The 23,428-nt window shown below is 40.0% G+C and overlaps 1 long non-coding RNA gene across 1 annotated transcript; it reads right to left on the bottom strand.

Annotated features, from left to right (window-relative positions):
* Positions 1–4,966: 4,966 nt before the first annotated feature.
* On the bottom strand, positions 4,967–18,252 carry LOC118239184. The gene is made up of 4 exons (XR_004770854.1): positions 18,126–18,252; positions 9,119–9,202; positions 7,931–8,047; positions 4,967–6,032 (listed from the first exon to the last, which is right to left on the bottom strand). It is a non-coding gene; the product is annotated as an uncharacterized LOC118239184 (long non-coding RNA).
* Positions 18,253–23,428: the final 5,176 nt, after the last annotated feature.

Here is a 23,428-nt window from a genome sequence, read left to right as displayed (position 1 = left end):
CATATGGATCATGACTTTTCATTTCCCAATCATAAGATCATGAAAGAAGATAATGGACATAATATAATATCTATCTAAATCAAGACTGGGGAGTTAAAAAGGGGGGGTTGGGTGGTTAAGATGCACTTGCCTCTCTTCCACAGAACACAAGTTCAGATCCCAGCACCCACAACAGGTGGCACACAATAACTCCAGCTCCAAGGGATCCAACAACCTCTTCTGGACTCCGAGGGAAGACACACAGACAAATTTGTGCAAATTAATAATAAACATACTTTTTACAGTAAGAACAGTAGGGATCGGCTGAGTGTCTGAGTAAGCACTGCTGCCACAGCTCTCAGTAACCCTGGTTGGAGTCTAGTCATGTGTGCATTACATACTGACTGGAGATGCTGAGAGAGCACTCACCTCTCTCTAAATAAGGTTCCACTTTATGGGATGAGCAGAAACACACTGGCTAGGTTGCCAACAACAATGAACACAATAAATGCCATGTTTTGTTGTTACAAAACAGCATCCATTTCGGAAGAGATGCTCTGGGAAAGACGACATCATCAGAAACCTTTCTTCTTTTTTGCTCTGATCCATTTGCATAATTTCCTTTGGCATGGTGTCAAACTTGAGGTATATAAATTTTTATTCATCTAAAAACAAGTTCAGTGCTGTAACTATGGTTATTGGTCATACTCCTGAACTTAAAAGATCACCAACAACAATAACAATAAAAAAAAAAGAAAGAAAACATTTTGATGATTTCCACCGGAAATCTTGAAACCCTGCTTCTAGTCTTGACCTACCTTCCTGCCTCAGTAAAGGTTCTCATGAGACTCTTGGGAAAGCAGAGTCAAACACACTTGGGAGGGAACTGAGCACCGGCTTCTGGAGGGAGGATGTTGTTTATATTTTAGATCCTGTTTTCATCCTGGATGAAGTGCTGCCGCTGCTACCAGGTGGTTCTCCTTGTGTTATCAAGGCTCAGTCTGCGGGAAGCAGCTTCCTGCAGTCTCCATGTGAAACTGGAGGCTGGAGAACTGGAGAGAGCCTGTCAAAGGTTATCTTCCACAAGGCCACAGTTTCCATGCGTACCAAGACTGATCCTGGTTGGTAAGGCCATTTGAGTGATGGGCCATGAGACACAGGATAAAAACGGAGCTGTTGCTGAAAGAGAAATGGGAAGGAAAAAATAGCATGAACTGGGCACCTGAGACGGGAAAAGGAATTCCCAGTCACAGATTGCAGAAACCAATTAAAGTGACTCTGAAAGCAGTAAACAATGACAGTTCATAAAGTGACTTCAAAATTGCTTTGTGTGTATCTGTTGGTCAGGCTGCTCCCCAAAACAACACACTTAAATACCCAGAGTAAATTACTTTTGATTCATAGTCCAAAAGAAAATATTGTCAACTCCTCCAATAATTACACGATGCCCAAACAGGCACAGGGGACCAATTTTGCTCCAAGATTCAATGACAACTGATTAGGTAATCAGAACATGAGATGGCTTCATTATGCACCTCCACCCCCAGCTCAGCTCTGCCATGACACACAGCCTAGAAGAAGATCCATCTCTGCCCAGTTCACTCCCACACTGGGGAGGTCAGCCCGTGGGCAGGGCTCAAGGCAGTAAGAGTAGAGGTAAGCTGGAAGTCTTGCTGAATTCCTGTCACATACTTTGATGCTTGCTACCAACAACAACCACAACAACAAAAAGAAAAAAAAAAAAAAAGCAGCCTGCCTCAGAGGCCAAGTCCTAAGGAAATGAATTGCATTACCAAGGTTGTATCCTCAGGGTTTTAGTTATTGACGGTAAAGCAAAGACTTGACTTAGGAATTGGGAAAATATCACCAGTTACACTTCCTCTAAACCAGGCTGAGCTACTTCCTCTTTGCTACTCATGACTTCCTTCCGGTGACAGGTTTTCTGCAGCAAGAGCTCTGAAGTTCCCAAGCAGACTCATTCCACCCCAGAAAGTTCACAGACTGTAAGGGCGAATCTCAGTCATCGCCAGAGCAAAGTGTGAACGGTATTTCTTCCCTTTTTGACCAACTAGAGGGGAAAACCAGGTAGAAGAATGCTCAATGAAGAGATTCAATTTCCTAGAATTATTTTTGGGAGTAGTTTTTATAGATTTCAGAAAATAGACTTTCAGAAAACACAAAGAATTGATTTTAAACTGAATTGGATTTCCTGGACTCACATTAAAATATTTCCGAAATCCCTAAGGATTATTACTTACTTTTTAGTACTAGGAAAAAATAAGAAATTTCTAGATTAAAAGGGAATTTGGACCCCTTCCTGCTAAGCTGGAACTGAAATACGACTAAGGAGAATGGTACTTTAAATAAAGACTTTTCGGAATCTCAAAAGTAGTTGAGAAAATTTTAATTTATTAAAAGACAAGTAAGCCCCACTGTTCCACATTTACAGATTTATTATTTTGACTTAGGGTGCATTTTTTTTAAAAAAATGAGTGCCTAAAATCTACAGGCTTGATGTTAAAAAGCTATACAGAAATATTAAAGAAACAGCCTGTCCCCAGAATTTCAAGTCAGTCCTAAGAATTCATTGCATTGCTAAAGTTGAAAGTTACACACACACAAATATGTACACATACACACAAGCCACACAAACCCTAAACACACACACACACACACACACACACACACACACACACAAAAGTTATCCTGAAGGTTTTGAGACATCAACATTGCAATGTATAAATCACAAAGTTAAAATTTTAAATCCATGAGATGGGAGAGAGAAAGAGAGAGAGAGAAAGAGAGAGAGATCTTCATTTAAAAAATTGTAACTAATAGTAGGGAGATGGCAAGGAAATAAAGGGCTTACCAGACAATCATGAAGATCAGAGCTTAATCTGACAGATTCCACACCAAAAAGTCAGCACAGCCTTACATACCGGCAATCCCAACTCTGTGGAAGTGCACTTGGGAGGGTCTTGGGGATTTGCTGGCGAACTGGTCCAGCTAAATCAGAAGCTCCAGGTTCAGTGAGAGGCCCTGTCTCAAAATATTAAGTGGGGTGTGATGGAGAAGGACAGGACAGCAGACTGATCTCTGGCCTCTACACATATAAAAACACATACATGAACATGTTTACGTACATACAAAGACACACATACAGAGAGACATATACAGATACACACACATACACACACATACACACACACACACATACACACACACAAAGAATTGTAACTGATAAATGAGTCTTAAAATTCACTTTGGCACCAACCACAATAATACTTATAAAAGTGGATTACAATGGATGCTAAAACCACTGAAGAAATTTGATGAGAAACAAAAGAATACTCACACAAACTCAAAGCAATTTTCCTGCATGATACTTATTTAGGAAAGGGGAAACATGGCAATTTACAGAGAGAGAAAAAAATGATATGCCACCCTAAGCAAACAGATGAAAACTAACAAAACTGATAATGAAACAAAGAGCTATGCCTCTTGGTAGGATGTATACACCATATGCCTAAAATGCATGTGTAAATACAAGCATTATACAGCTTGAAGTGATATATAATGTATAAAATAAATTATCTGTGTATATCCAGAGTGTCAAGGTAATGAGCAATAAAAATAGCTGAAGAATTATTTTATAGTATAATAAAGAGACATATCAAACAAGTATAATACGTGATACAAGTAGGATGCCAAGCTAGAATTTATTTTCCTCTTTTGCAATAGATGATATTATTGGGAAAAATAACGAAATTTTGTAAGACCTATTGAATAGATCAGAGGCTGAAAACATTTCCTCTAGATCAGATAGTAAATCTTTCCAGTTCTGCAAACCAAAAAGTGTTTGTCAAGACTATTTAATTCTGCTATCCTAAGACTGTCATAGACAACCTGTAAACAAATGCACATGGCTGTGTACTAATAAAACTTTACTTACAAACAAGCAAGAAGCAGTCTTTGACAAATAGTCATAAACACAGCATGCTGTGCTTCAATAAATCTTTATTTACAAGCCCAGATGGTAAGCCAGGTATATTTGCCAGCCGATGGACTAAATACTACTAATAAATGAATGTTAATTACCAAATTTGTTAACTGCACTGTAATTTTTTTTAGAAAACATGTACAAAAACATTTGGGGACAAAACCTGTATTTGCGACTTCCCAAGATTTCAGAGAAAGAGAAGACAAATAAATGCTTGCAAAATTCTAATATAACTGAAGGATATTACTGTTTTCTTTTCTTCAAGCCTGACAAAATTACACAAATATCCATGAGTTGTGGTCTTTTCTTGGTGAATACCCACTATTGGCACTACTGCCAGACATGCAGAATGTTCTCAGGGACAGTTTGATTAGCAGCGTTGTTGTTCATCTGACAATTGGTTTATTCGGTGTTTACTGAAGGTATGGCACCCAAGAAAATCACACTTTACAAAGCTGAGGAAACGAATTGTGGAAAAAAACCCATTTACCTGGGACACAAGAAGTGTGAGAAGTGGGAGTGGCTGAAGTAACAAGACAAAAATGACAGCTGAGGGAGAAAATGAGACGATCGCCTCTGGGCTATCTACCTTGCACAGACCAACTTATGTAAAACTTATTTCGACTTTTTCACAGGCAAAAACTTTAAATAATGCCCTAGAAGCAAAATTTTATTTTTATATATGTTCCCCACTATGAACTGTATGCAAAAATGCCTAAATCTGCAGGCAAATTGCATCTATAATTTCTTCCTTTCACTCATGGCCTTGGGGCAGACTAGGCCTTTCAATATCTGTGAGAATAAACACAAAGAACTGCCAAATATTGAAATCAAACCTTTACCAGGTAGGTAGGTAGGTAGGTAGATAGATAGATACATAGATACATAGATACATAGATACATAGATACATAGATACATAGACAGACAGATAGATATGATACCTAGATGGTAGAGAGATACATAGATGATAGATATGATAGCTATATGATAGAGATAGATAGAAGATAAATAGATATGATAGCTAGGTGATATAGATAGATAGATAGATAGATAGATAGATAGATAGATGATAGATAGCTATGATAGATAACATAGATAGCTTTTGTTTAGTAAAAACTATGCAATATTCCATCAAAGCTACTATTAAAAGGGAGTGAAATTGAATATGCACCCAGGCTTCAGCATGACACATGATGAATCAGCTAATTAGGGCATCTACTTGCCTATTCTAGACCTATGCAGATCCTATTAATATCTCAGTTAATTTTGCCATTAAATCTCTAGTCTTTAAAAAAAGCTTCACAAATTTTTTGTGGCAGAAATGATGGATATTGTTTTTGTTTAATTGGAGGGATTGAAGGGGTAAGGGCATTTGTTTATTCTTTCTTTTATTTTGAAGTTTTTTTGGCATTTTCATATTTGAATACTGTATTTACATTATTTCTACCCTATCCTCTCCCTTCTCCAACTCCTCCTGTTTCAATATTTCTAGTCAAATTCTTTTTCAAGTAATACATACTTTTTCTATGTGTTTATATACAATATAACTTTAATATAAATAAATGTATATATATATCAAGTGAATACATATATATACTTCAAGTATATATGCACACATATGTATATCTACATCTTGCTGAGTCCATTTAGTGTTGTTTGTATGCATTTGCATTTAGGGATGACAACTCGAGATGGCATAACTTATTAAAGACCCTGTCTCAGCAGCCACTGATTGCCCATAGCTCTTCTTCTAGGGGTGGAGCCTTGTGATAGTTCTCCCATCCAAGCTGTGATGCCAACTGGTGTTGTCACTATGTTAGTCTTGTTAGGCAGACGTATTGTTTGGATTTCATGGTGTAGCTTCCGTGCCATATATAGAAGACCCCATGTCACATCAGGTGTCCTGGTCCTTTGACTCTCAAAATAGTCCCATTTCCCTGAGCCCCAGTTATCAGGGTTGTGTTGCAGGTATTTCAGTTGAGATTATGCACCCGACGGTCTGTTGTTCTCTGCATTTGGCCAGTTGTGGATTTCTTTGATAGTGTCCATCTGCTACAAAAAGAGTATTTGATGACGGGTGAGAGATGCAGTAAAAAATTATATTAGTTTAAGAAAGTGGTAACCATAGATTTTCCTTTAGTATCCATGACCTTAATACCCATGAGTAGTTAGCTATGTTTTCATATCCCGACATAAATTATTAGCTCTTGAGTGAGCCTTAAGTCCAATGAGATAGCTACTGGTTACCCCATGACATAAGTACCACTACTGAGCCACTGGTGATGTCTTATCAAGCTGGCTTTCGATGTAAGTATATAACCTAGAGTAACTGCAGAAATAAGGAAAGTCAAAAAGGACCATGACAGAAGAGAAGCTTAAGAGGGGGCGTAGCAGGACACAGGAGTTTTGAAGGGAGAAATAGGTAGGAAACTTCAACTATAAGGTGGGGAGATAGGGTAATATAGAGGAAGTGATGAGGAATAAATAACACTAAGAATATTTGAAAAGATCATAGAGAACTGGTATTTTATGTTTACTTAAAACATATAGGTGTGTGTGTGCATGCATGTGTGTGTGTCTGTGTGTGTGTGTGTGTGTGTGTGTGTGTAAAACTGTACCACTTGAAGTGACAATGCCCTTTCGAGTGTCATAAAGACTACCTAACACAGACCCCAGTATCGGAAGGCATGAGAAGCCTCCCTTTAAGTTGTTGATCAGGGTCGTCCAAGAGATTCCTCAAACAATACAGGTTATTGCCTTTGCCCTTGGTTGCCTCCCAGAACTTGACATTAAGACCCCATTGCTTAATAACACACACTTCAGACACAGGACTTGGAGGAATCAAATTGGAACTGACCTCGAAGCTTCCTCCCTGAGGGCTGGCTCTCCCAGCATCCTAAGGTGCTATGCCAGCTCTGAGGGAGAGAGCAATCAATAGTTCCAGCCAGCTGCAAAGTCTACAGACCACAATGGCCAGCTCCGCTTCTTATTTTTAATTGTGAGTGAGTTTGGAAAAGTACTCAACAACAGGTAAACAGAACACCCCTCTCGAAATCAACATGCTCCAAGAGAAAAACATCTCCTCAAGAAAGAAGTTAATAAATTTCTGACATTCCAAGGTGTGAAAGGAAGCAATCTGACGTCTGCAAGCCGGAAAAAAAACAGCTTCTTGGCCCTGGCTGCTCCTACATGCAGAGGTCATGAAGAGCATTATCAGAACTCCAAAATAAATTAAATCAAAATGCTATTTTAAATTATATCCTGCATCCCAAATCTGCAAAATGGCTCATGAAAATGTGCTCATTTTCTCTTGCTTGTTTGAAAGTCTTGGATAAGAGGGTTGTTGAACTCAGACAAACACTAAAATCCCCCAACAAATGAATTCCAAAGTTTATGAAATCTAATTGCATTACATAATAAATAAGAGATTATGAAAAAATTGGAAATAGAGTTGTTTTACAAAGCTTAATGTTCAGGGGATCTCTGTGAGTTCGAGACCATCCTGGTCTACAAGAGCTAGTTCCAGGACAGCCTCTAAAGCCACAGAGAAACCCTGTCTCGAAAAACCAAAAAAACAAAAAACAAAAAACAAAAAAAAACAAAGCTTAATGTTTGTAGGTTAGCTTGTCAGATTTTACCACAAAGAATGGACTCTTAAAATAGAGACTGTGTCTCTGTCGTCATCTCGTCATGTCAAAATGACTTGATGTGATTCAATTATCATTTCTGTATAATTCAGACTAAGATAACCAGGTAGATTTTGGGTTTTCTGATGAGGAAAGCAAGGATGAACATCTCTTCCATAGATAACCTGGTTCAGTGACTGTATGCTTGCTGTTAGTTTGTGAATGCAGACACCATTGAAGAATGAGTCAGAATTTACTGAGAATAGGCTCCCTTGGAAACTCACCTTCTTTGTAAAGAGATGACGGTAAAACATCAATACTTACCGAAGAGCAGGAACACATGAAGGAAGATGCTGGATGGTGCGGCAACAAAATGTTCCTGATGGCCTGTCTTTGCCTGTGTCCCCAGATCCCCAACAAGCAGTTCGAGATTTGACCATGCTAATGAAATGTGGCACAATTGTTATTGATGCTTTTTAATACTGACTGAATCTTTCCTTCATTAGCTAAGTGTAGAAATGACAAAAACCTCTTAAAAGGTTTTCATTTAAAGCAGTCCCAAGGAAAACCCCCATCTTCCAGGAATCTCAGCACCCCAGTGTTTTTAGCTCTACCCCTTGAAGAAATGTTCATCTTGCCATAAAACCAATTATTTTTTCCATAATGAATAATGTAATGAATACATAGGAGCATAAGTTACTTCTTTCTTTAAAAAAAAAAAAAAAAAAAAAACATCCAAAGCAAAGAACAGATGGACAGGGTGACAGCGCCCATTTAGTCTCCTGTAGACCTACTCTGGGGAGAGTTTACAAATAGGAAACAGGACAGGACCAGCCCTGATCTTCTTGTTTCAAGGATCTGCATCAACTTGGGATTGAGTTCATTTTGAAGATGAGAAAGGGAAATAAGCACCTTTCTCTCCACCCAGATGGACCCACTGCTGAGCCTTGGTAACCCAAACTCCTCCAACCCCAAGCTGTACTGTGAGATGAGTTCTGCCATCCCACTAACAGAATTGACAGGCGGCCTGGCTTCTTGGTGTCTGTCCTGCTAGCTCCAAAGCCTGCCCAAAGCAGGCTGCCAGAAGAGATGCCCAATGAGAACCAAAAAAAAAAAAAAAAAAAAAAAAAAAAAAAAAAAAAAAAAAAAGCAGAGACCACAATGGAAAAAACCAAAAGGGCTGGCTCCTGAAAAAATAAGAAAAAAATATATCTGGCAAAAACAAAAACCAACAAACAAAACTGATGTCATGAGTCTGAAAGACAATCTAGAAAGATATGTATAGATACAAGAGCAATAAGTAAATAAATAAATAATAGTAATAGGAAAAAAATTAGTTGAAGATACCATATAGGAAAAAACTAAAATGAAAAACAAGCACTTCATTAAAGCTTGGTGTGAATAGTTGAGAAATATATTGGAGGATGCACACATTATACAATGACAATGGTAGAGCAAATATTAGTAAAAACAAACTCTAGTTGCAAGGGTTTGAGAAATGGAAGCTGTTACCTTTGTGGAGACATTACAAACTGCTTGTCTTTCTGAAGATGGGTCACTATTGTTCATACACTGTATACTGGAAAATTCCTATGACTGTCAATGTCATAACAAAAGTCATAAGTATATGAAGTGACCAATACATTAGTCTGACTTGATAACTTCACAATTATCGAAAGCATCATGTTACACACTACAAATTACACAAATTTCACTTATAGACTCTATTTTAATAAAAAATATTTGATGTGTCTATCCTGGGCCAGCAACTTGACATTTAGGATATAATCTGAAAGATATATAATAAAAAGTTTCACTGAGAAAATGGTGTAGAAAAAAAACATGCCATGGATACTGGAGAGACAGCACGGGGGTTAAGAGTATGTGCTGCTCTTGCAGAGGACCTGAGTTCAGTTCTCAGCACCCATGTCAGACAGCTTATAAATGCATATACTGCTAATTTCAGGGAATCTGGTTCCCTCTTCTGGCCTCCCTGGACACCATACATACACACACACACATACACACACACACACACACACACACACACACACACACACACACACAAACACACCTGGACACCATACATACACACACACACAACACACCTGGACACCATACATACACACACACACATGCACACACACACACACACACACACACACACACACACACACACACAATGAAATAAATGTTTGTTAAGTCTATTTTTAAAGAAAATTAGTAGCAGCAACATTGATAACACTCTAAAATTACCCAGTAAGCAACTGGGTGATTTATGACCAAATTCTGATGGTGAAGAAAATGCCAAGCCTCTGTATATTATTCACATCTTTGTTTATAGTTTCCTAGTCTACTCAATTTTCCAGAAAGAGGGAAAATCAAGCTACATTTTTCAAGCCTTTAATATACCTAGACTTTTCCAATTTTCCAAATGCTTTCCCATAACAGAAACTAAATGTCTTGCCTGATAAGCTGCATTTTTATGATTTCATGTGAAAAAGCAAAAATGACTATTTTTCTATGAATACTGTTTGATTGATTGATTGATTGATTGATTGATTGATTGATTAACTAATTGATTGGTTGGTTAGGTGATTGGCTGGCTGGTTGGTTGGTTGGTAGTATTGGAGATGGCCTAGGGCCTCACACATTCTAGACAAACACTCCACCATGAAACTAGCCTAAGTCCCACCTGAGAACTCTTTTTTCTATTTTTATTTTATTAAAAATGGATTTTTCTAATACAATATATTCTGATTATAGTTTCCTGTCCCCCAACTCTTCCCAGATGCTCTCCACCTCTCCATCCATCCCAATCCCCGCCTTTTCTTTCTCTTTCTCATTAGAAAAAAAAGCAGCCATCAAAGAATAATAACAAAATAAGACAAAGACAAAGAAACCAGAAAATAGAATAAAACAAGCAAACAGAAGAGCCAAAGAAGAAGCATGAGAAACATGTATAGACTCAGAGACCCACACATTCACACACACACACACAGAGAGAGAGAGAGAGAGAGAGAGAGAGAGAGAGAGAGAGATCCCATAAAACACAAAACCAAAAACCATAATATATACACAAAGGTTCTGTAAGTGGAAAATGTCCTAACAAAGCATTATGAGACAAAGAACATCCAAAAATGCCATGGAGTTCGTTTTGTGTTGGCCATTCTCTGCTGGGCAAGGGTCTTGACCATTTACTACTGGGCACTAAGTCTTGGCCATAAGAGTGGTTTTTATACCTAGTGAGACTCCACTGGAAAAAACTAAGTTTTCATTTGCAAGTGGTTGTCAGTTGCAGAGAGCTTCTGGGTTAGGGATGGGGAGTGTGTCCCCTTTTTTCAGCTCTGGAACCCCACCTGCACAGCCCTGTGCATGCTGCCACAGTCTCTGTGAGTTCATGTGTGTCAGTCCTGCTGTCCTCAGAAGACCTTGTTTCTTTGATTCCTCCATCCCCTCTGTTTCTGATCATCTTTCTGCCTCCCCTTCCACAGGGTTCCCTGAGCCCCAAAGGGAGGGATTTAATGGAGACATCCCACTCAGAACTGAGTGTTCTGGTCTCGTTCTCTCTCTCTCTCTCTCTCTCTCTCTCTCTCTCTCTCTCTCTCTCTCTCTCTCTCTCTCTCTCTCTCTCTCTCTCTCTCCCCACATAGTTCAACTGTGGGACTCTGTATTTGTTCCCATCTGCTTCTGGAGGAGGCGTCTCTGATGATGGCTGAGCCTTTAACAGAACAGTAGTACTTGCTTTTCCCCTAGGTCCCTGGCCTGTTTAGTCTCAGGTTCTTGGCCACCCAAGGATGTGTTCCATCTCATGGAGTGGACCTTAAATCAACCAGACATTCATTTTAAAATTATTTCAAAAAAAGAAAAAAAAAATCAGAAGTCCAACTACTCAGACCTTTGAGTTTAGTAATCATGATCAAAAGAAGATGAAAAAAAATCTTATTCGTTCCCTGAACGTCCTCAAGACCCTTTGAAAAGCCAGCTGCCTGCTCCAGGCAATGGCTCTGGGCAATGCACACAGATGACTGAAGAGTCACTGCTGAGAGGCATGTGTTTTCAGAACTAAGGGATAGAGGCTTTCAGCCACTTCCCACCCTCTGCTGGCCGGTCCTTTCATGCAGGCAGGAAGGAAATGGCTGACAACTTTCTCGTCTTTATGGAAGGCAAACTTTATTTCCAGCTACCAGGTCAAAAGGTGGCGGAAAGAAAACAGAACCCCTAAGAGATAAAGGCTAAAAATAACCACCTGTGAGGTGAATCAGCCCAGTTGGGGATCCTGAAGACAGCAACAAGGCAAGGATGTGCGTAGGGCGGGATCTGCGTCATCCTTAACAGGTGGCCATGACCAGAGTCAAGAAGCCCAGGCAGAGGAAGGATCTCTGCAAACAGGTGTGCTGGTGGGGAAGGCGCGGGGCGGGAGAGGAAAAAGCCACTGGCAGGAGCCTGGGCGAGCAGCCCAGACACTTTCCCAGCAGGCCACCTCTAGGAAAGCCCACGGCTTGGGCTTGGGCATGAGATCGGAAGGGCCTAAATTTGATTTGGGTTTTTGAGGTTTTGGGTGATTGGCTTTGAGTTTAAAATAGAAATGGATGTGTTGGTGTAGCCAGGATTTCTTTCTCTTTGTTTTCGATTGTCACATTAGTGCAGACAAGTCTGTGATTCACAGAGACCAGTGTTCTAAAGATACAAGAGTCTTCATTTGGTGATTTCCTATTTTATAGGAAGCAAAGGTGAAAAAAAAATGAAAATCCACCGTACCCATCATATGTGGGTTTTGATAAAGAGTATAATGGTTATCTTTTTTTATTCAAATAGCACTTACATTGTGCTTTTAGCAACATCCTAACTTGGACACACAACCATCCAAGGACACAGATCAAGCAGTTAAGTTAGCATTTATCATATTTTACAAGTTGGGAACCTGATGTCAAGTAACTTAAAGGACTTATACACTGAGTTAGATCTCGTCTCACCCTCCCAGGCCCATCACTCTCTCCCTTCCACTTTCTCTGTCTCTCTATTTCTGTCTTTCCCTCCCTTTTTTCTCATTATTTCCTTCACTGTCCTATGAGCAGACCTCCAGGTGAAAAGGAGTCTATCTCGTGTTGCTGTGATAAAACACTGGAACAAGGCAACTTAAAGAAGGGCAGGGGTGAAGCTGCAGAGGAAGCTCTGTGGTTAGGGGCACTGGTTGCTCTTGCCAAGGGCCCGAGTTCAGTTCCCAGCACCACATGGCAGCTCACAACCATCATAACTCCAGTTCCAGAGGATTCAACACCCTTTTCTAACCAGGCATTAGACATACACATGATACACATACAGGCATGCAGGGACAACACCCATACACATAACATGAAATAAACCTAAAAATGCTTTTAAAGGAGGTAGGGCTTGCTCCAGCTCACAGCTTACTAAGGTAGGCTATTCCATGAAAGAAGACATAATCCAAAACATGAGATGAGAGAATAGTGGTCACCAAAATGATGCCAAGACAGGAGATAGGGATCGAAGTTAAAAGACAAGGCAGCAAGGATGCACACTTCGAATGCAATGGAGCTTTTGGAGGGACATGAGCAAATCTAGAAAGGCCGAAAGCAAAAGCAGTAAAAAACCAAAAGTGCTAGCTTGTAATGGGGATCCAGAACACAGGCAAGAGGAATGGGCACAGAGTCAAGTCTGAGCAAGCCCAAGGCCAGAGCTCCAGATTAGCAGAGGTTTCTGGGAAGACAGGACACAAACATGAAAATTATCTGACTTGGGGATTTTAGGTAGAGAGAAATGGAAAGTCTTGCCCAGAGAGGGGTGGGGGTGGGGGTGGGGTAACTAAGAAATTTTCTTTTTTTTTTATTTTGATAATTCTTATTTAAGAAACTTCTGATGGTTTGTCTTTACATCCCAAGATGGAATGTGCACAGTTTAAAATACTGACTGACTGCCTGTGAGGTGGCAAAGTAGCATCCTCTTCCCTTTGTAAGTAGAAAGTAAATCACACGTGGTCATGCCCCTTTCTCAGACTCTCAAATAAGCAAAAACTTTCGGAATAAGGCTGATTCCCTCACACAGTGTGGACTTCAGTCATGTAAGAGAAAGACTGTTCTATTTCCTATGCCTGAGTACCTGGAAATCCCTTACCTCTCTGCCAGGGACAAAGACAAGCGTCTCTAACTCACGGGGATCTACGCAAGTTTCCCCGAGATGTTAAGATTTCCAGCAGCACTCAGGAAGCTAGAGTACAATCTAAGCTACACTACCGGAAGGATTTACACCACAGCACCCTTTAAATGCATAGCTCCTTTCTCAGATAAGCAGATACGCCACACATCATCACCAATTTCCAAGAAAGTCTAAGTTATCTCTCTGAGGGTCAAATTTGAAAGCCCACTCCAAATTAGACCAGACAAACCAGATAAACTCCACCCTCTTAAACAGCTTCAGATAGTCTTTAGCCAGTTCCCGTATTCTTCCCCGTCACATACCTGGAGCCAAATCCTTTATTCTGTTTCAAAAGGAATCCGTAACCAACCTCATGACAACAAAAACAAGTATTTTCTGTTTCTTGTGAAACACCTAACCCTATTTTATAATGGGAAAAGGCCCTAAATGAAACTTGTTTTCCTATGTGGATCATTCTAGAATAATACTACCTTTAATAATCTTACTTGGTCTTAAAGTTTCCCTTTCTGCTAAACAAGAAAACAAGCATATGACATTTTACAGCCCATCAATAAGTCAATAAAGATTATTTTTTTTGACCCTGGTCATTTCTACTAGTCAGTTCTTTATTTGCCAGGAATATTATAAAATCACTTCTACCCTTTAGTTGAATTTGATCTTTTGATGATTTTTGGAGTGAAATTTACTTTTTGAAAATGTTTATTTTTATTATTTTTTAATTATGAGTGTGTGTGTGTGTGTGTGTGTGTGTGTGTGTGTGTAATATATGTGCAGCTGCCTACATAGTTCATAAGCAAAAGATCCTCCTGCCTCTGGAGTTGGAGGCAGTTGTGAACCACCCATTTTGGGCACTGGGAACTGAACTCAGGTTCCTACCCACTGAAGATTTCTCTAATCCCCTAAAATTGACCCTTAAAATGGCAAATAGGATGGTGTGCACATATTAGAGCCAATACCAGCCAAGCTTCATTCACAGAACAGGAAGGCAAGATAGTCATTCAAAGTACTAAGTCTTAAGTAGGATGTCTTCATCAAACTCCTTCCCTCAAGGCTCAGTAAGCTATGCAGAAGAGGAGGCAGAAAGATTGTAAGAGCCAGAGGTGATGGATGACTCCAAAGCAACAGTGTCTTCAAGAGACAAGAGGACTGATGCCCATGTGAACTCACAGAGACTGGCTGAATGCATAGGGCTGGCATAGGTTCAATCCCAATGGTGTCTCAGAGCTGAGAGAGGGAAGTAGGCACAGGCTCCCACCCCTAACCAAGATGCTATCTGTGACTGATACCTGCTTGCAAAGTAAAAATTTAGTTTTCTGCATGAGTTTCAGTGGGCCCCATGCCCAGCAGTAAGTGACCAACACAAAATGAACACAATGGTATTTGTGTAGCCTTTTTGTCTCATTATACTTTGTTCCAGTTTTGTTTTGTTTTTTGCTTTGTTTGGTCTTTTGCTTATTTATTTTTATTTCTGTGTTTATGTTTTGTGTGGGGAGGTGGGGTATTTCTTGTTTGTTTTTGGTTTCTGAACGTTGCTTTTAAAGAGAGAGAAAGAACATAAAGTTGGGTGGGGGGGATAGGGAGGATCTGGGAAGAATTGGGAGAGGGGAACACATGACCAAAATATACTGTATGATTTTTTCTGATCAAAAACTGGAAATAAATACCCACACTTAGGCTATAAGGAATAGATTGTGAAGTTTTACTAATTCACGAGGAACTGAGAATAATGAGGGTGTATATATCACAGAACGACCTCATAAAGCCTAAAATACATCTTGAAATTTGTTTTTTACCTCAATTTTACCAAATGAAGAGGGAAATTATTAAAATGTTGATACAATCTCTCCATGGAATAAATATAAATTCTTGGTAGCACATAGGTCCTTCAGTACAGTAGACGAGCCATTTGTCTCTACATAGCAAGAATAATGTTGATTTCTCACATTTACTTATGTAAGCATAGGTTGTTTGGTGTATTTCATAGTCTTGAGCTTGCTGATGAGCCAACCAACCTCAAATGTTCTTAGTGTAACATCTCTGTTCTGTCCCAGCAAACAACTAATATCTACAACATTATTATCAGACAGGTAACATCAGTAAACCCTGAGCATCCACTTAAAGAAAAGTGACTACAGAGAGAGATCACCTCCATCAGAAGGGACATGGCACAGCAATCTGAAACATGAAGCAGTTCCAGAGATAGAGATATGAAAGAGCTTTGAGAGCTATCAGATGTCCTACCTGTAATTTTTAATACATGTGTGAATTATGAGACCACAAACAGAAAACTCAAATGCCCAAGAAGTATTGACCACCTACAAGGATAATATGATGTGGCAAAAAATACTGGGATTCTGTGTAGTCATCAGGAGTCCCAAGACTGCTTGTGAGTTCTTTCAATGAGAACGACAGACATCCTGCTTGTATAAATGCCCCAGCTCCTCTGAGGTGTCTCTGACCAGGCATCACTACAATGTTTTGTTCTGAGCAAGGTGGCCTCTCACTATGAGCAACCCACCAGACATCCATGAGGGGGGTGTGGTGTGGGGCTGTCATACCACATGAGGTGTCTCTCTTCTTCAGAGAGAGCTCTTTAGCATTTAACTCTGACTTTTAAATGCTGCTTTTATTTGTTTCTTTGTGCTATAGTTTCATTATAAAACCCAGGCTGTCCTGGAACTCATGATCCTCCTGCCTCAAACATTTGGCATGCAGCATCATGCCAAAAATTGTGACTCTCTGGTTCATTTTGGTGTCAGGAGCTAAGCAAGTAATCACATACTGAGTTGCACATTCAGATCCTACTATTACTTTTAGCCTTTAGGATCAAATGGAGTAAATTTTTTAATTCATTCTAACCAATTATCCCCTAGACCCTGCAAGAATCATCCACTTTCATAAGCCAAGATGGTTTCCTACTGTTTCCACAAACCATTGTTTTGTTCAAAGACTTTCTCAAGACCTCACGCTCTCTAAAGTTTCCTGCTGTAGTCCTCAACACCAGCATCTCTTCAAGGGAATTGACAGATCTCTCTGTAACACTTAAAGAGAACCCAGTCACTCACAAAATAGGATCAAAAGCAAACACAACACACACAGACACACAGACACACAGACACACAGACACACACACACACACACACACACACACACACACACACACACACACACACAGGACATTTTATTTACTCCAGTTTGCTAAGTTTAGCCATAGTGGAATGAGTGACAGCATCAACAATTCAGTGTTTCCTTGAGCAAGCCAATAGTGCAAATCGTACTAACACAATCTAGTAAGTCTAGATCGAACTAGTGACAATACATGGTTACAAAATTAGTTGTCCCTTTGTACTTTTCATCAAGGAACATCCCAAAGTGCTTTGTGGATTTAGGACAGCAAGAAACGCTTGTCCTGTGCTACTAGCTACCCTTAGGGAGCACAAATGGCCGGGATAGGAAGTATGTGCCTGAGACTGGAAAATTACAAACATGTGAGCCACTCTTCAAATTCCCCTTTGCACTGGATTGGAGCCAGGACACCACATCTTACACTTCCAGTCATGCATGAAAAACAGTTGGGGATTTTCTAACCCAAGATCGACAGGAGACAGGCAGTGAGTAAAAGTGTATTTTGCTATGAGTTTGGACATTTATATCTTATCTTTATTAAAATGTGTCATAAACACTATATCTTTTACTTTATTGTATCTCCTAAGTGATCCAAGATTTGAGTTTGCCTCTTTAAAAAAAAAAATGTAAGGATTTAAATTATAAACCTAAAGCGGGAGCTTGAGAGATAGCTTGGTAATTAAGAGCACACACTGTTCTTCATAGGACATGGGTTCAGTCCCTAACACCCACGGCATCAGCAGGCTTACTATTATCTATAATTCCATCTCCAGGGGAACAGATGTCATCTCCTAGCTTCCAAGGACACTCATACCTGTGTGCATAATAAACTCACACATAAACACGTAAATAAATGTTAAACAGTATCACAACACTAAAGGAACTGAGGCAGGAAAATCACTGTGAAGACTAGGCCATGCTTGACTACCGAGAGAGGCCTTGTCACAAACAGAAACAGAAATCAATGAAACAGAAGAAAGCTGACACTATTCAAACACAGGTAAAAACGTCAAAGGACCCTCCAGTCTGATCACACACCATGCACGACCTCATCTGTATGGAAACATTTGATCCACTGTAAAGAGCTTCGAGAATGTAAGACATTATTTGAAAGGCTTTGTAAAAGGTCTAACAAGGACTTTGACCTAAGCATATCGCATGGCGCTCAGTGCAAGTTTGGCAGGCATTAAAGAGTCTGTGAAAATGTATTACTCACTGTTACTATCATGAATAGTTAATGCAACAGCTGCTCCTGAGACAGACGCTGATCTTTGATATAAGACTACCAGGAAAGAACTTCCAAGTTTCTCAAACTCTTTCCTCTCCCTGCCCTGGAACTCCAAAGTCACAGTGGATGACTAACCTGGATCATGTGTCCCGTGTATTGTGTGTGCAAACTAGCACGTGTAGACACCATGCTCTTTAAGGAACGTGTATCAAAACGATCACAAGGAAAGAGCAGAGCCCAGTGTCAGAGTTAACTTCCAATCAGGATATCCCACCTGGAAGGAAGCCAGCTTCCTCCCCTTTGAATAAAGCAAGAAAGATATGACCTTTCTTTTAACTGAATGAACAATACCATTGGCATAACCGCTTCTGTGGGCCTTGCATATGGTTTTTTTTAAGTCCTTCAGTAACAAGTGAATTCAGCAATAAAGCCGTATTCTCCTTTGCCTTCTGTTGTAGGCATTCAAGCAAGAACAAAGAGGGGACATCTCTTCCTGGCTTGCTCAGACAGCTTTCTTATACAACCCAGACCCACCTGTCTAGGGGTGGTGCTGCCCACTGTGGGCTGGACTCTCCCACACCAATAAATCAGTAGAATTCCTCATAGGCAACCACACAGGCTAATCTAATCCAGGCAGTTCTTCAGAAGAGGCTCCCCTGCCCAGGTGACCCTAGGCTGTGTCAAGTTAACATCTGAAACTAAGAAGAAACCTGGACATTCAGAATGGCTAGATCATACTGCTTCATCATTTTTGCTTTTAAAACCCATGTTTAGACGTTTGAATACTAATGATTACTTTCAGGAAGCGTGAGTTTATACATTACATGTGGGGAAAACCTTTTGGTATGTGGACATATTTTAAAACAAAAGCTTTCTGAATGTTCTGCAGCATCCACATGGATGCCCAACATGTGTCTCCTAAACAAGCATTTGCTTTGCAATAAAAACAGTCCTGCCCCCAAAATACTTAAATTGTTTATTTAAGATTCACCTTGAGGTTCGTTGCGTCTTTTTTTCTCCTCATGTCTTTGTCTTTTAGACACTGAGCAGAGCCTGTGTATGCTGTCTCTGGTTCTTTGGACGTTTCCACCTTATCTCTCTGTAATGCTCTCTTCCCAGTCATGTGATGGCTTGTCCTAGTGGGGCTTTCACCTCCATGCCTGGCTCAAACATGGCTCCCTCTCTTCATCTTCTCCTTCTTCCTTCTCTGGGTAGCTGCCGAGACTTAGAGCTTGGCTACCCTGGCCTTTCTCTTTGAAACGCTAATAGAATTGTCTACAGTTTCAAAACAATGAGTTGAAGGATAACATTTTTTAAAGATTTATTTATTTATTATGTATATAGTGTTCTGCCTGCATGTGTGTCTGCGGCCAGAAGAGGGCACCAGATCTCATCATGGATGGTTGTGAGCCATCATGTGGTTGTTGGGAATTGAACTCAGGTCCTCTGGAAGAACAGCCTGTGTTCTTAACCTCTGAGCCATCTCTCCAGCCCCTAAGGATAACTTTTAATGTTATTTATTTATTTCAATTTGAATATAATTACATTTCCCCTCCCTTTCCTTCCTGCAATCCCTTCCGTATCCCTCCCGCAAATCTTCCAAGTCACCTTTCCCTGCCTTTGATTATACTTGTTGCAAATATATCCATATATGAAGCAAAAGGTTATATATAAAATACCTTATATCCAATAACAATCAATTAACACATTCATAGTATCATAGACTTTCAAGGTTTTATTTCTGTTTTCTTTTTATTTGTCATGAGGCTTCATTGTGCAGTTTAAACTGACCTTGATGTATTATGTAGTTCAAGCTGACTTGAAGTTATAACCCTCCTGCCTCAGCCTCTTTAGTGCTGGCATTGTAGACATATATTGTCATGCCTTCCTACTTTCTAATTATTAAAAGATGATGGGTTAGCCAGGCATAGTGGCATACACCTTTAATCCCAGCACTCAGGAGGCAGAGGCAGGCAAACATCTGAGTTTGAAGCCAGGCTGGTCTACAGAGTATGTTCCAGGGCAGCAGGTAGCTATACAGAGATGCCCTGTCTTGGGAAATAAAGGAAAAAAATGACTCAGTGAGTAAACGCATTTGTTGTGCAAGCATGAGGACCTGAGTTTGAATCCCCAGCACCCACATCTAAAAGCCAGGCACTGCCACACATGTCTGTGGTCTCAGGACCGGAGGCAGAGATAGGCAGCTCCTAGCAGCTCAGTTGAGCCAGCTTTGCCCTCTAAGTGGACTGGGTGGTGCATGCCTTTAATCCTAGCACTTAGGAGGGAGAGACAGGTGGATCCCTGAGTTCAAGGCCAGCCTGGTCTACAAACCCAGTTCCAGGAAAGCCAAGTACTACATAGTGAAACCCTATCTCAAAAAAAAAAAAAAAAAAAAAAAAGTGGGGCTTGCATCAGCCTACACTGAGAGAGACTGAGTGAAGCAAACTCTGCATCTACAGTGTAGACACAAAGACCTCAGGAGCACATTTTGGTTCCAGAAATCCACTGAATGTTTTCACTGCAGATGAGTCAAGTCATTCAACAGTCTCTCGTTCCTGTAGACAAGGATGGTGCCGGGTTGGGTAGAGCAAGATCGAGGAGACATCTGGGTGAAGAGCCTATCCTTATATAAACAACGTGCCTCAGACTGGTTTCCTAGCGGAGGCTGGTTTAGGGTTGGAATGCCTGAATAGCTCCTGTTTCCTCACAATTCTTCCCTCTGAACATCCTCTATTGAAAGTGGTGGGAGTTCGGGAAAAGCAATTTGATTGCACCCACTGCTGTCCAGAGTCATTTTTAAGACTCATCAGCAGATTCAAATGACTTTCCCAGTTGTCAGAAGTGTGTACACTGGGAGTGGGGAGGCTCCTAGTAGGCTATATACCCAAATGTGGTTGAAAGTAACCTAGCTAGCAGGCAGAAAGCTACAGGTTCAAACCCAAGCTCTTTCATTTAATTTATATTAACCAAAGTCACCAGCCTTTTTGAACTTCGATGTTTGTATCTATAAAAAGAGGACAGAAATTTAAAAAAAAAATCTCTGATGCCAGTTATGAGAATTAAATGAAATAACATAACTAGTTGCAGAGAAATAGTGACTGAGACTATCAAATGTCAATCACTATAATATAATCATGGCTGCCGTGTTGGATGCAGTCTTACCTTAAAGGCTAATTACTTGAGTTAATCTTCACAACAACCTATTGTATCCTTCCTTCCTTCCCTGTGAGCAAGCTAAGACACCTAAGAGGTTAGAGGATCCACCCAAGGCAGTGCAACCTCACAGCACAAAGTCTGACAAAAATCCAAGTTGCACAGTCCCCTGGACTCTATCAGCAATTTTGTAATACTTCCTGTTAAAGCAAACCCGATAACTGTGATTCGTGAGTAACTGCAGAGTCTTGCTTAGTCTGTTTCCTGTTTTTTGCAAGTTAAGTCTAATGGACTTGACCCTGTTATTATTTTCCAGAGAAATATACTGAAATTCTAAGCAGAGGAAGAGAAAGAGGGGCTTAGAAATTTGATCCACTATACAACAGAATGAGAAATATCAGGTTTGAGCCCACCTTGGATATAAATCACCAGTGGTCCTTGTTTTAAAATTTTATTTATTTTTATTTTACATGCACGAGTGGGTTTTGACATGTACATATGGACACCAAGGCATGAGTGCCTGGTGCCAGGTCAGAAGAGGGTATCAGATCCTCCTAGACTGCAGTTCTAGATGGTTGCGAATCACCGAACCACCATGCGAATGCTAGGAATAGACTCTGAAAGACTAGTAACTGCTGTTAAACACTGGCCATCTTTCCAGTGTCTATTCTTAAGACGTTTGAAATGCTGGCGTCACCTAAACTCAATTAATTAGGGCAGGCAGCCTCCCCTCCCCACCCCACCCCCCTGCGCGTGCTCACACACATACACACCACCCAGACCCACTATGTTTGGCTAGAAATGCCCACGTTTAAGGATGGCTCAAGGCCCAAACGCTTTTGTTCTTTCATTTGCCTCCTTCTTAGCCTGGTGTTACCTAAGAAATTTCATGGGGCATGCATAAAGGGAATCCTGTGTGTTTTGCTGCCCCCTTGTGGCCTCTTTAAATTGTTCTCCTAGAAATTCAAATCACGGACTAAAATTTTCCAGTTAAAAGGCCTCCGATTCACTTTAGGGAGTTAAGTTTGCATTTTGTTCAGCTTTCTCATCAATAGAAAACGTGTGCCTAAGCTATCACACTAACTATCGTGCTCGAATGACGTTGCAAGGCCAAATTCCCAACTGCCTTTGAAAGGGGCCTTTTGATGGAAACTTCCAAAATAAAAGGACACTTCATTTCTCCAAGTTTAGTATCATATGTAGCATTATTGTCATAAATGAGATTGTTATGTTGTCAACATAAATATGGCTTTCTTTTGGAAATGGAGCGTTGTACATGTTTCATTATATTACCTGCTATTTAAAAGGGTTCCGATAGACATTTTAAATAAACAATTTAAGTATTTTGCTTTTAAAAAGGAGAGGTATTCTATGAGAATCCAGGAGTCATTTTTAAATAGTTCATCAGCACTGGGGAAAGGCTAGAGTTTGCAACTGTGACTGGGAGACTGAGCGGAAAAAGAAAAACAGAACCAAAAAGTAGTAAAACCACCACTAATTATGTGAATTGGTCAAAATACACCTGGAAATTTCCAAGAGACATTTTTTTTTAGACTGGAGTTTAAAATAAAGTTAATGAGTTTAAATGTTTTTCTCAGCCTCTGCTATACAATCATTTTGGGCTTATTCACATGCAGAATGTTTCTAGACCGTGCTCAATATTAATATAGAATTTTTTCTAGAAATATGCAACACATTATAAACGAACATTTTAAGATATAAGCATATGTAGCAAGTCTTTCTCTGTCCCACCAGGCAGCTCACAAATAAGGACACAGAAGTTTATCAAATATAAAATCTTGGCCTTTACCTTAGGCTTGTCTTTTAACTAGCTCTTATAACTTAAATTAACCTGCTTTTATTAATCCACGTTTTACCATGTGGCTTTTTACCTTTCTTTCATTCTGTATGTCTGACTTTCTCCATGTCTCCTTGGGATCTTACCTCAATTATCTCCTCCTATTTCCTCTCTCTGCCCGGAAGTCCCGCCTATACTTCCTGCCTCGATATTGGCCATTCAGCTTCTTACACAATAACAGCAAATACATCTTCACACAGTTTACAAATATCCCACAATGCAAAATATGAAATAATAACAAACATTTGAAAAATATCTCCTGTTCTTTCATTTGTCTGTT

The sequence above is a fragment of the Cricetulus griseus genome, chromosome 7 (genome assembly GCF_003668045.3).
Source record: "Cricetulus griseus strain 17A/GY chromosome 7, alternate assembly CriGri-PICRH-1.0, whole genome shotgun sequence".
NCBI classification, from domain to species: domain Eukaryota; kingdom Metazoa; phylum Chordata; class Mammalia; order Rodentia; family Cricetidae; genus Cricetulus; species Cricetulus griseus.
Note: the sequence above shows the minus strand (reverse complement) of the source record. Positions and strands in the feature narration are given on the sequence as shown.